The 14,694-nt window shown below is 41.0% G+C and overlaps 1 non-coding gene across 1 annotated transcript; it reads left to right on the forward strand.

Moving 5' to 3' along the window:
• Nucleotides 1-11,550: 11,550 nt before the first annotated feature.
• On the forward strand, nt 11,551-11,658 carry LOC121983522. Its single transcript, XR_006112567.1, has one exon. It is a non-coding gene; the product is annotated as a small nucleolar RNA R71 (small nucleolar RNA).
• The last annotated feature ends 3,036 nt before the right edge of the window (nt 11,659-14,694 follow it).

Raw genomic sequence — 14,694 nt, forward strand, 5'->3', positions numbered from 1 at the left:
TGGTCGAACGCCTTCTTGAATATGATGTTGACCGAGCTCCCTGTGTCAACAAATATGCGGTGAATGGTGTAATTTGCTATTACCGCTTTAACGAGCAGCGCGTCGTCGTGGGGCACTTCTACTCCTTCTAAGTCCCCGGGTCCGAAAGTGATTTCCGGTCCACTTGCCCGTTCTTGACTACAGCCGACCGCGTGGATCTGCAGCTGTCGGACGCCCGCCTTTCTGGCTCGAGTCTCCTCCGGTCGGTCCGCCGGCAATAACGTTGATCTCGCCCCGGGAAGTATTGTTCCGGTTTTCCTCCTCCCGAGCAGACGGTCGTGACCGTTCTCTGGACGCCCGGCGATTCTCCTGCCTCGGAGATCGGTGCCGATCGGGTGTCTGCTGATGTCGCCTCTCGGTGTGGGTCCGGTCAGCTTCATGAGTCCTATGTCTCCTGTCGATGGGAGGAGACCGTCGTTCGGCTTTCCTGGGAACGGGATTGGACAACAAGGGAATGCTTCGGCAATCCCTCGTGTTGTGTGTATCCGTCTGGTGGAAGGTGCAGAACATAGGGGTCCACCTCCTCTTTGGCTTGGGCCGAGCGGCAGCCACCTCTTGTACGTGAGATCTGGCATGGGGGGGTCGGATTGCATCGGCCCTCGGTCCTCTGGGCGGCTGCTGAGCGGCTTGCTGTTTCCGCTCGGCGTGAGTATGTGCCCGCTCGGCAGGAGCTTCCTTTTTCCGAGCGGCTTGCGCTTCTTCCACATTTATATATTCGTTGGCTCGATGTAGCATGTGATCATAATCTCGGGGCGGCTTTCGGATGAGCGACCGGAAGAAGTCTCCATCCGCTAGGCCTTGCGTGAAGGCGTTCATCATCGTCTCCGAGGTGGCCGTTGGGATGTCCATCGCCACTTGGTTGAACCGCTGAATGTAAGCTCGAAGCGATTCTCTCGGCTCTTGCTTGATGGCGAACAAGCTGACACTTGTCTTTTGATAACGCCGACTACTGGCGAAGTGGTGGAGGAAGGCCGTTCGGAATTCCTTGAAGCTCGTGATGGATCCGTCCGGCAACCTCCGGAACCACCGTTGAGCAGATCCCGAGAGAGTGGTAAGAAAGACTCGGCACTTCACTCCATCGGTGTATTGATGGAGCGTGGCTGTGTTATCAAACTTACCCAGATGATCATCCGGGTCCGTTGTTCCATTGTACTCGCCGATTGTCGGAGGCACGTAGTGCTTGGGCAGAGGGTCCCGTAGTATAGCCTCCGAGAATTGGCGATTGATCTGCTCGGGGGAGGAGTCCGCTCGGGGAGCTTTCCCCTTCCTGTCATCCCGCCTTGGCATTTCATCTGAGGAAGATCCTATATCTCTTCGGGCCGGCGTGGCTCCAGGGGTGCGAAATAAGGCCCGATGGAATGCGACGGTGGCTGGAGGTGCTTCCGCTCGGCCACCTGACGCAGATGTTGCTTGCTGCTCCGCCCGCTCGACGGATGCTTTTTGTTTTTGCTCCACGAGTTTGGCGGCCCTTATCTCGACCAGAGCGTCGAGTTCCTCCCTTGAAAGCGTCACCGTGTGCTGTCGTCCAGCCTCGTCCATTGTCTCTGCTCGGATGCAGGAGCGTTCCCACAGACGGCGCCAATTTGATCCTGTCCGAACCAAGAGTCAGCGGACGCTGGGCACGTGGCGCTCTCTGCTGGATCTTCGAGTGCTCCGGCGAACCTGCAACAAACCGGGCCGGGAGAGGTTCCCGGCGACGGTCCTCCGACGCTCAAGTCAGGTAGGCTATGGAGAAAGTGGCTGCCAAATCTGTATCATGCGTACCTTTGGCGAAGTAATAGCCTCTTTATATAGGACGGAGAAAGAATTGATGCACGCCCATCGAGATGCGTACGTGTCAGCAACCCATACCACGGTATGCACTTGTCAGAGAGCTTACCTGATCCCATACTGCTACAGTGAGAGAATGTTCTTTGATGGGACGGCAGGACCCCCGTTGTCAGGCTAGAAGTATGGCATAGCCATACGACTTGACGGCTGTCAGAAAATGTTCCCATCTTTTACCCACCACCTGTCTGGGGAGCCCGGCCCACCGGGCGGGCGGTGAAAGTCCGGACGCGGTGAAAGTCGTCCGGACGGCCCTGATTCTTTGCGCCGTCCGGGGGGTGCTTCCTTCCGCTCGGTCATTGTGCACTGCTTCATTTGAGCGTCGGAACCCTGGTCCCTACCAGGGTGTCTTTTTACTATCAGATTGCCCTTTTTTCCGAGTCCGGTCGGCTCGCCCCTTTCGGGTGAGCCACTGGACCCTTTGACCTCCCCTCAGCGTTGACTCCTTGTGGGGTTCCGGCTTTTTACCGCCGGATCAATATGTCTTTTACATTCAAAGCTAATACATCATTAAAAATAACTGAAAAGGAACCTACTCTCACACATGATTTTCTACCCTCCCTCTGCTTAGATTCATTATACGTCGAGGAACGTCTGTGCTATCTCTCTTTATCCTGATAGCTTTTGATATTAGGTCCTATGAATACATGAAGGTCACTTTGATAGACATGGTTGAATTCAGGCATATTTGGAGAATGGTTGTGAGTTTTCATCCTTACCAATGCAAATTGAAAGAAAAATTAAGTGAACTTCCACAAGCAGCTTCTCCATGAATATCAAAGCTAGATCATCCACTTGGTTAATTTCTTTTTCTTGGAATAGCTGAAACATTAGAGAGTAAAATTGAAACCTTCTTCAATATACTCTGGCTCAACAATTCTCCAAATCTAATATACAATGCGGAACACAAGAAAGTACCTACCAATTTACTCTCCTTCAGCAAGGCAAACAAAAACAAATATACCTTCCTATGCATTGGCTAGCAAATTCAAGGTCTTCCTTCATCTTGCAAGATATTGCATCGGCTTACAATGGTTCATAAATCATCCAAATTTAGCTATAAGAAAACCAAATTAGACTAAATTGGTCAGCTTGCATATGTTGCATGGCAAAGCCAAACACCTGTGAATAGATTAAGCGAATACATTCTAATAAAAGATGGATAGGAAGTTTGTTAAAGTCTACAACCTAAATGATCTACTAAAATGATCATCTAAAACATAATTAGCAACTAAAACAAATTGCACAAGTAACCATCATTACTTCTTTCAAAAATTATTTTAGATAGAAACTTTCATTTAATGACACCTCCGTCAATATCATCCATAGAATGTAGAAATAACTATAACCACCTCAATCAAGCAAGCATACTAGGGGGAATGATTTGATTCTATTAAATTCATGAGCTTCAAAACTAAATCATCATTACTTTTATACACTAAAAATGTTAATTGAAGTCCTTTCTAGAATCTATTAGCAAGCATACAAAAAATTTGAAGATAATAGTTTCATGTATGCTAACCAAACACAGGAATTGTTATTCCATGATAGCATTACTATATCCAATAGGAAATCACTCGAGGAATCTCTTTTAGAAAAGTATTGGTCAAATATACTGTGATTTTTTGCAAATGAGAAAATCAAATTCCCAATTCACATTGGCTATCTTATCTGAGTTTGTTACTTTTCATTACATGTATACATAACATTGGTTTGTGCAATATTACTTATCCTCAAAAAATTCAAATGGTTTAAGCAGCTTATTCATTCCCCGTATAAGAAATCTAGGTAGCTCTGATGGCTATTACGATTCCGCAAGTGTACGGATTCATCGTCAATAATAAAGATTATCGATCCCACGAGGACTGATTATAAGCACTAGCAATGGTTCACTTAAGATTAACTAAACTATCGATGATTGTGAGTTATCTATAGAAAAGAGAATAAGAAGCGGAAATGAGAACTAGTGAAGAGAGAGTAATTTACTTGGTTTATGAATAGTTCTAAGAGTTCGGTTTCATTGTGGTGGTATTGATGTATCACGTTCTATCCTCTACTCATTGTCTATCAACATGCATTCGCCGGAAGCTAAAGCTACTATCCTTAAGCACTAAATAAAGAAGATCCCTGTGAAATCTTGTTACGGTTAACCCCTATCACTAGGGCGTCTCGGTAGATCACAAGAACGCAACTCTAATTGATGTCATTAAGGATAAAAGTAAGGGTTCGATTTGGTCTCTTACTTCCTTGCGGAGAAGTTGCATCTCCTTTCGAGGAAATACCCTAGATGTCCGTGAATGGGTTACCCCTGTCACTAGGGCCCCTCGGGTGTACGATCTAAGATAATCTCTCTACGAGGTTAGCAATTCCTACACAATCAATTAATACGCAATTGAAACAAAGCAAGTGAAATCATCCAATGAATATAAGCAAAAGTACGAGTCTTACATCAAACCGATCCACAACTACTCCCTAATCCTAGAACAAGGAATCTACTCCATAGACGCCGGAGAAAAACCTGAAGACATGATATAATTAAGCATACAATCTCAAACAAGAAGAGAGAAAGAGAAAGGATGCTTATTCAACGACGACGAGTGATATTCGGATCTAATCCTTTGCTTCTGGAGTCGATGTGGTGATGAAGGATCGCTGGACGGAGGTCCTGGACGACGTGGAACGACACCAAGGTGATTCCCTCTCTGACGGCTCACTTCCGGCTCCTCCCTTTGACGAGAAGGGTTAAAACCCTTTTATAAGCTAGGGGATGACTGCGGCAGCATGGCCGTGCCAATATGGCACGGTTGTGCCCTTTCTTGTATTTGGCCATGCTGCACGGCCGTGCCAATTGGCACGGTCGTGTGAACTTCGGGCTCGGCTCCTGGGACACGACCGTGCAGGGTTGCACGACCGTTTCTTTCTTGGCTTCGGTCGTGGAGGGGCATGGTTGTGTAGGTTTGCACGACCATACTTTGATCTGCCTCTGGTTGGCCGCATGGCCGTGCAAGAGTTGCATGATCGTGCACTGCTCCTCTTCTGTTTGGCCACATGGTCATGCGAGATTGCACGACCGTGTTCTTTGGCTCGTTTCGGTGCGTTGATAATCGCTGTTTTTTACTTCGAAAGTCATCCTTGTCAGCACAAAACCAAACAAAGAGCAGATATCCGAACAAAAAAGTATATATGATGAGTACATGATAAAAGAGATAATCATGCAAAGAATATATACGTATAAAGCAAGTGAATGTGCGTTAAAACATGCATAAACGATCATAATATTTACGCACATCAAACCCCCAGACTTGAATCTTTGCTTGTCCTCAAGCAAAACGCTGCAAACTATGTTCATGAGCGTCTGGCAGTGTTTCATAATCCCTAGTGCATTCGCCTAATTCTATCAACTAGTTTCATTGATAAGCACGATTGTAGAGTAACCTAAGTATTACCTAATCATAAGTTCTTTGTGCTCAGTGCAATAAGTAACTCAAACTCTTCAAGTTTCAATTCTCTGTCCTAGTTAAGTCGTCATACAATTGAGTTCCTAATGTTCCCGGTGATAGGCACTTACCTAGCACACACTTGGTTCGTTTTCCTTAAATTACACAAGGTCTCAAAGGATACTACTCGGAATCAAGAGAAACATAAGATCATTTCCCCAGTAACCTAACTCGGTCTCAAAGGGGTGAATTGTTAGTTTCCACTCACGACAACTATTTTTTTTATCCCTTATTCATTTTTTTATTTTTTATTTTATTTTTTTTTATTTTATTTGGTGCTATAGTGTAGCACTAGTCACAAATGCGCATATGTTGGGATTTAGATTTTTCCAAATGAGCTTTCATGATTTGAGGTCATCCAGTAACCAAAATGTGAGTAAGAAATCATCATGGGAACAAAAGTACTAAACAATTTGGATGAATCATAACTATTCCAAAAATATTTCTACTATTCAAGCTTAAGTACTTAAGTGTAGTGAAAATAAGATCCTTAAGGTTAGGCCAAGACTTTTACCAAACTCCATACAATACTTAGCTTATTTCATGCTACTAAAAATAGAGAAAGGAGATACACCAAACATACTAACACTATCTTGACAACACATGAACTAAGAAAATGGTAATCATTTTGCTATCAGACAAGTAGCAGAAAAAGTAGAAGGTTTGATGTTCTCAAATATGCCTCAAAATTATTTTTTTAATATTTTTTTATAGGTAAGAAAGTGCATATAAGATGCAAATAGAAATATGAAACGAATAAACAAGCAAACTAATATGCAAAACAAGAAAATAAAATATGCAGAAAGAAAAAAAACTTGACTCAACTCAGGTTGTGCAGACACAACACCCCCCAAACTTAAACTTTTCATCATCCCGATGAAATCAATACGGTGGCGGAGGTGGGGGTTAAGGAGGTCCCCGATGTGTGCCAGGAGGAAATCTAGGCATACCAGGAAGATGGTCAAAGTGTTGATGATATTGATAAAGGACATCTACTTGTTGTCTAGTGATATCCATATCATCCATAAAATTTCTCAGGGGGCGTTTGGTTTAGGGTAATAGAAGTGGGGAATGGGAATGGGAATCATTGATTCCCATTGTTAATGTTTGGATTATAGGAATAGGAATACAAATAAGGGAATGAATCCTTGAAATTGGGTAATAACTCATTCTCATGTACCTCCCCTTCAATGAGCCATTATCCTATTTTCATCAATCAAAATATTCCCTTATTCCAAAAATATCCTTGACTTAAAACTAAAATTTTCTCCATTAATATCAAATATCAAAATATATTTATTTAATTTTTCTTTCATATCACTTATCTCTCCTTATTCTCTCTCATTATATTTTCTCTCTCATCATAGTTTCTCTCTCATCATTTTATCACACACTTTCTCTCTCCTTAATCTCTCCTATCACACTCTCTTTCCTCTTTTTTCTCATTACACTTTCTCTCTCATCATACTTTCTCTCTCCTCAATCTCTTCCATCGCATTCTCTTCCTTCTTTTTTTCTCATCACACTTTCTCTCTCCTCAATCTCTCCCATAACACTCTTTTTTTTCTCATCACACTTTCTCTCTCCTCAATATCTTTTATCACACTTCCTCCTTTTTTCCTCAACACACTTTCTCTCTCATCATACTTTTTCTCTTCTCAATCTCTCTTATCACACTTACTCCTTTTTTCCTCAACACACTTTCTCTCTCATCATACTTTCTCTCTCCTCAATCTCTCCCATCATATTCACTGTTCTCTTTTTCTCTCACCATACTTTCTCTCTCCTCAATCTCTCTCATGATACCCTCTCTCCTCATTTTTTCTCACTATATTTTCTCTCTCTTCATCCTCTCCTATCATACTTTCTCTCACATCATATTTTCTCTCATCATGCTCTCTCCAATCACACACTCTTTTTTTATTTTCTCTCATCACACTTTCTCTCTCTTCATTCTTTCTTATCACACACTCTCTCTCATCATTCTCTTTTATCATATTTTTCTCTCACATTCATCTTTCTCTCACATCTAATTTTTTCTCTTATTTTCCTTTAAGGGTAAAAAAGGAAACTTTGATTTATTCCGATAGAAGATATACAACTAACCAAACATTGCTTTTAAGAGTGATATCCATGTCCATACCCATTTCCATTCCACAATACAATGATTCTCATTCCGATTTATATTCCTAGGAAAGAACCAAACACCCCCTCATTCTTTCCTGGTCAACCTCATAGTCTTGAACAAACCCTGTCACCTGACTATGGAAGTCCCTAGTAAACTGAAAATGATCCTGTACCTCCCTAAACTGATCGTCAGATAACTTGAAGCGACTCTCCAACAATCGTTGTTGGGTATTTTGCTTCTCATGAAGGAGGCACGGAAGTCAGAAAAATCAAATCTAGAAGGTCCCGTACCATAGGCAAAAGAGTGCCTAGGAGGTTCCGAATATCCGAAAGGGTGCGAAAATCCTGATGACGAGGGCTCTTGGTGGTACTCGATTTCTTCTATAATGGAGGGAATAGTTTCGGGGATCAAGTCAGTAATCACTCAGTTTGCGGGGTTGCGAATTGAAGTGCGCTCGGGGCAAGGAAGGGTAATGGAAAACTATTGGTCCTAGGGAAAGCAAACTTATTCTCATCCCGACAAATCATCTTCATAGCGAGATAAGAATCGATGTCAATCTTGTCATTGCCATGAATAACCTCTAATCCATCAAGCTCACAACCCAGATTGAATGCAATTTGGGTGATCAATCCACCAAACACTATTATCCCCGAAGATGCTTTAGCTGCTCTCAATAAATTTTTGCAAGAAATGAAATCCGGAATCAAAGTCCACTTTATTCAACATTGCCCAAAGAGAATAGAGCTCTACCTTTCTAACCACCCCATCACTCTCTTCTCGACCAAAGATCGTTTTACTCATCACTCGGTGAAGGTGTCTAAAGGTCGGGTTTTGCATGCGGGATGCCTCAACTCTAAAGGGTTCATAAGGATCCTTTGATCCAGTTATTGACATCCAAAATTCGTTCCATCTAATCTCATTATCAAATCTGCGAGCACCACCAATAGGTAAACCAAAAAAATTATTAAAATCACTGAATGCCCACCGAACTTCTTATTCATCAGCCTAAAAGTTATGCCCCCTACGTAATCATCCTCAGATGAAAATTTAATATCAATTGAGCTAAAAAATTCAAGCACTAGGCGGGGGTAAGTCGGTAAATGAGCATACACAATATCGTTCCAGTCTAAGGAACTAATCATCCAATCTATGTCGTCCCTAATTCCTAGCATATCTAAAGTAGCGGGATCCATATATCTAGTGCATATAATTTTTCTAGCGATAAGGATATCATATTTAACTTTATGTTCATGAATTCTAAAAATAATATTAAACTTGTTTTCATTACTTTCGTCGCGTGCCACCCTTTTTCCTTTGCCTTTGAAGAAGAAGCCTTCCCTTTGCCTTTGTCGCCTCCCGACGCATTTCCTTCGCCAGAACCACCGCTTCCTCGACGAAGTCTCTTCAAAATTTGTGACATGATGTGCAAGGCTTTGAGGAATTTCTTGTGGAGATGGATCTTAAGGATGGGAGAGGAGGAGAAGGAAGGAAAATAGGGGAGTTGCTTCTCTCTTTCCGGATTTGTGGCTTGAGGAAGTGTTAGATCTAGATGTAGATCTAAGCAAAGGCGAGCTTTAGAGGTGGGGATTGGGGCTTGAGGAGGTGTAGTAGGGAGGAGAAGACTTTTGGGAGAGAAGAAGATGGAAATTAGGGCTTTTGGAGGAGTAGGCAGCGCACACGGGTAGGGGCACGACCGTGTCTTATAGACACGACCGGGTTAGGTATGATTTCTGCACGGCCATGCCAATTGGCATGGCCCCAACTTTTCTCCCTTCGGCCAAAGTCGCACGGTCGTGCTGGTTGACACGACCCACGCCTCCTTCTTCTAGGTTGCACGGCCATGCCAATTGGCACAGCTTGAGTCTTCTTCCTCTCTGGTGGTCTTGCACGGTCATGCCAATTGGCACGACCCGTGTACTCCTCTTCTCTGCACAGGCCATACGGTCGTGCAAGGTTGCACGACCCATGGCCTTTGTCCCTCTGTTGGCTTCGCACGGCCGTGTGGGGTCACATGATCGACTCCTTTAAGCGCACGGTGACTCACCTTTCACCATTTTGGTTCCTCTGACACCTCCACGCCCATAAAATGCTCACGGCCAGCTCGTGGAGGCTATGCACATCCTGAAAACGAAGACCCAAAAATAAAGAAATAACAAAAGTACTCGAATAAAATGATAAATGGAATGACGAACTAAAATGAAAAACCCTTGGGTTGCCTCCCAAGGAGCGCTTGTTTTAGGTCTTTAGCTCGACCCCATTTCATTTAGTGTGGACTAAACCCATGGAAGCACGGCTCTCCTCCTAGGGTTAATGCTCCAGTCTGCACCTTTAGTTTCGCTCGTGCAGGACAAATGTTCTTCTTGCCGCTCACTGGAGGGGACCTCTCTTGGAAACTGCACTCCTCGACTTTGTGTATGTCTATCTTACTAGAATTTCCCTGAGAAGAAGAGTCACAGATAGAAAAATTAGATAAATCAAATTCAATCTTTTCTTTGCCGATCTCCAAGGGTAACTTGTGACTTTTCACATCAATGAGGGATCCAGCTATGGCAAGGAATGGTCTTCCAAGGATGATCGATATCTTGTGATCCTCCTCCATATCCAGGATAATGAAATATGTGAGAATGATACTTCCACCCACTTCTACTGGCACGTCTTCCACTATTTTGATTGGATATCTACATGAATGGTCAGCTAATTGTAATGCCATAGTAGTCAGTTTAATGTTCTGGAGTCCTACTTCTTACACAACGAGTATGGAAGTAGGCTAACGCTGACTCCCAAGTCGCAGAAGCTTTGTGTATGAGTTCAGAACCAATTTTGCAAGGTATGGAAAAACTCCTTGGATCCTAAAGTTTTGGTGTAATATTTGCTATAAGTAGAGTGCTGCAATTCTCTGTTAATGCTACGCTCTCGAAGTCGCCCTTTTGCCTCTTGTTAGATAAAATTCCCTTTAAAAATTTTATAAACTTCGGCATTTGGTGCAGTGCATCTATCAGTGGTACTTTTACGCAAATTTCCTTAATCATCTTCAGGAATCGGTTGAACTCTTCATCCTTTTGGGATGTTATCAGTTTCTGAGGGAAAGGAATCGTCTAACTTTGTGGGGGAATTTGAAGAGTTCCTTCAACTTTCTTGGTGACCTTCTCTCCATCCCTGTTCTGGATCTGATTGGGGATTAGGGGAGAGGGCTCTTCCTTTGTGTCAAGTCCTTTTTGAGTAGTGATTTGGGGGTCTCCCAAAGTTCGTCCGCTCCTCAGCTCGATGCGGTTGCAGTGTTCCACTGAGTTTATATCTGGCTTTCCTAGAAATATTCCCTGTGCTCTTGAGAAGGACTGGGCTATCTGGCTGTCTTGTATCTTTTGATGTTTCTCAGAATTTTCCATTCTTTGAGTCAACTTCTTGATCTCATTCTTCATCTCTTTTTTGCTCTGAGAGAGCTTCTTCAAGCATCTTTTTAATTCTGGACAGCTGTGAAGGTTGCTGTTGATAAGTCTGTTGTCCAGATGGGTAGCTCTGTTGCCCAGGTTGATAGCTTTATTTTGTTGGCCCTTGGTCCTGGTTATTCCGGTATGAGAAATTTAGGTGGTTCCTCCATCCAGGGTTATATGTGTTGGAGTACGGATTGTTCTGCTTTTGGTTGTAACTGACTATCGCATCGCATTGCTCAAGTTGATTTATCTGTACTTGTATTGTCCCTAAGGGGCAAGTATCTTGAGCATGATCCGTATTTCCACAAGTCTTGCAAACACAAACTATTGCCTTGCCCGTGTTGTTTCACACGGCCTCAAACTTCTTGGTCAGAGCGTCCATCTTTGCAGACATGAGTGTGGCTGCATCTACGTCGAATTTTCTTGACGCCTTAATTGGATTCCTGAGAAAGAACTACTAGATCTTTCAGTTGCCCACTGATGGTGGTTCTGTGCCACATTCTCTATGATCTCTTCAGCTTCATCAAGGCTCTTGTTCATTAGTGCTCCTCCTGTTGCAGAATCGAGGGATACCTTCGTGTGATAGTTGATTCCATTATAGAATGTGTGTAGAACCAACCACTTCTCAAGGCCATGATGAGAGCACTGTCTCAGCATACTTTTGAATCTGTCCCACGCTTCAAATAATGATTCTGAGTCTATCTGTTTGAAGCTAGCGATCAAGTTCCTCATGTGTACAGTTTTACTTGGTGGGTAGAACTTGTCCAGAAATTTCTGTTCACACTACTCCCAAGATGATATGTTGTTTGCTGGAAGGGAATTTAGCCACTGCTTGACTCTGTCTTTCAGGGAAAATCCGAAAAGAAGCAATCTTACTGATTCTGGAGGGACCCCATTCACTTTCATAGTTCCGCAAATCTCGTAGAAAAGCTCTAAGTGGTGGTTTGGATCATCGTGCGGTCCTCCTCCAAATTGATTCTGCTGGACCATGTAGATCACTGCAGGCTTGATTTCAAAATTGTTGGCTTCGATTGGCGGTCGAGTGATGCTAGACCGAACCCCTCGTGCATAAGGTGCTGCATAATCCTTCAATAGTTTGTCAACCATTTATACAGATTCTTGTATGGCTTGAAATGTTTTCTGTAAGTTTCTTCTTCTCAAGAAAGTCCTATTAATCTCTCGATCGAATGACAGAAGTTGTCTTAAAAGATTAGCTCTTCACATGCAAAAACAAGATATGGAATATAGTAAAGAAAAGAGTAAAATAATATATATATTATTATCCAGAAAAATCACAAACTTTTAAATTTCAAAAATCTAGATTTTTTACAATTTATAAACCATTTATAAAAAACAATTTTAAAATTATTTTTAATTATTCAAAAATTCTGAGAATTTTGCTAACTGCTAAGTTTAAATATCCAAAGCTGAAAAATTTTCAAGAAAAATTGAATTAAATTTAAGCTGTAATAAATTTTTTTCTATATAAAGATTCATTTTCGCTAAAATTTTCTTAAAAATAGTTTCTAAGCTCAAAACATTGTAAGAAATTTTTTGATAATGGAATAGAGGAAGTATTTTTACAAAAAAAAAAGTAAACTTTCAAAAATTTAATATTCAAGAATTTTTAATATTAAAAATTATTATTTGGATAAATAATTTATAGAAAATTCACCAATAGTAAAATTTTTTAAAAATATTTGCTTAGATAGAGAAAATGTTAAAATTTCATAGAAAAATCAATTTTACAAAAAAAAGCACGGCAAAATATTTTTAAATTAAAGATAGAAATTTTGTTAAAAAATTATAGAAAAATAATACAACGGTTAAAAAATTTAAAATTTTTCATAGATGAGTAATAAAATTTTCTTTCTCGAAAAAAATAAATTCTAATTAATTTCTAATTGAAATAATGCGAAGAAATTTATTTAATAATTCTAAGCAAATAAAATGTATGATATGCAAAAAAAACTAATTTAAGCATGATTTTGGAACCCAAAATAGGTTCCTTCCAACCAGGTTAATTAAAAATATTTTAAGAATATACTTTGGTGATAATTTTATAATTTGACCCTGATGATATCTAAAATTTTAATTTAATCTATTATAAATTCGAGCTTGTTGAACATGTGAGCATGTAAGATATTTTATTTTTATTTTCAATTTTTCGTTTTCCATTTTTATCTTGTTGAAATCCTCTAATCGACAAGGCACTGCTAAAGTTTCTTTTAACTCATTATTTTCTTTTAATAATTTTTTATTTTTATTTCTAATTTGCAAGAACTTTTTGACAATATTTTTTATAAATTTAAACAATTTATCAGGAGGTAGAGATCGTACCTGACTTATCTTGTTGATATCAGATGCTCCCCCTGAAGAGCTACTTTCCTCTGTCGTTGCTCTTCTTTCATCGATACTCTCGATGCTCATTTCTGATGAGCTTGCTTTATCACCTTCTGCATGACTTACCATTAGTGCAAGTCCAGCGTAGGCTTCAATGTCTGATTCAGATGAAGTTTCTCCCATGTTACCTTTAGGTTCTTGCGCCTTTTCTAGATTGCTTAGATAGCCTTTTTGTCTTTTTCCTTGTCCTTGTTCTTCAATTTTGGGTAGTTGTCCTTGACGTGTTATTCTTCATTGCAGTGGTAGCATCTTACCTTTCTTTTCCTTCTACTACCCTACACTTGATTAAACTTATTAGTTTTAATAAATTTTTTAAATTTTCTTACCGTAAAGACCGTTTTATCATCATCGAGAGTCATTTCAGATTTTGATTTGTCTATTTTTGCCCTTAAGGCAATGTTGTGCTTGGGCTCCTTCTTCAAATCTGCACATCTAGTTTCATGCACTTCAAGTGTAGAAAATAATTCTTCTAATGTACTTACTTCTGGATCCTTAGAGATGTAATAAGCATCTACTAAGGTTGACAATTCAGGATTCCTAGAAAATATGTTAAGCGCGTACCTTAGCGAATCTCGGTTGGTTACCTTTTCTCTGAGATTTGTGAGTCCAATGATGAGTTCCTTGATCCTTGAGTGAAGTTGTGTGACGATTTCACCCTCTTCTAGCTGAAGGTTGCTGATCTGGTTCTGAAGCAAGTCCTGTCTCGCGAGTTTGGCTTCGGACGTACCTTCGTGTAGCTCCGGGAATTTCTCCCAAAGCTCCTTTGTTGATTCATATGCGCCAATTTTGTTGACTTCTTGTGGAGGTGGCACACTCAGTAGATGAAATTCAGCTCACCCATTTGCTATGAAATCTACTTGCTCCTTCTTAGCCCATTAATATTCTTCTTTGTCTTTTAGAGCTATAAAATCATATTTTAATATTAGTAATAAATCAAAATACGTTTTGAAGAATACCTCCATCTTTCTTTTCCAAATCATGAACTCCCCCTTGAATTTCAGTGGGTAGATACCTAGTTTGGCCATCTCTTGTACTTCGGTCGGTGGTTAGTCCTTCTAAACGTCCTGTCTCTGATACCACTTGTTGGTCCCTTGGAGGCCGACAAGAGGGGTGAATTGCCCTGCATAAAAAGTGAACACCCTTCTCAATCTTTACAATTTGATTAAAACTAGCACTTGCATAAACAAAATTTAAACAACTAATTAAAGAGAGAAAGAGACACTAAGGTTTACTTGGTTTGCAATCAGAAGATTGCTAATCCAAGACGTTGAAAGCTCACTAAAGTCTCCTTCGGGCAGAGAAGCCTCTTATAGTAATTGTAGCACTAAATTACAAAGCTAAACAAGAAAAGAATTGATTATAAGTGTTG

This window comes from Zingiber officinale, chromosome 5A, assembly GCF_018446385.1.
Source record: "Zingiber officinale cultivar Zhangliang chromosome 5A, Zo_v1.1, whole genome shotgun sequence".
Classification (NCBI taxonomy): domain Eukaryota; kingdom Viridiplantae; phylum Streptophyta; class Magnoliopsida; order Zingiberales; family Zingiberaceae; genus Zingiber; species Zingiber officinale.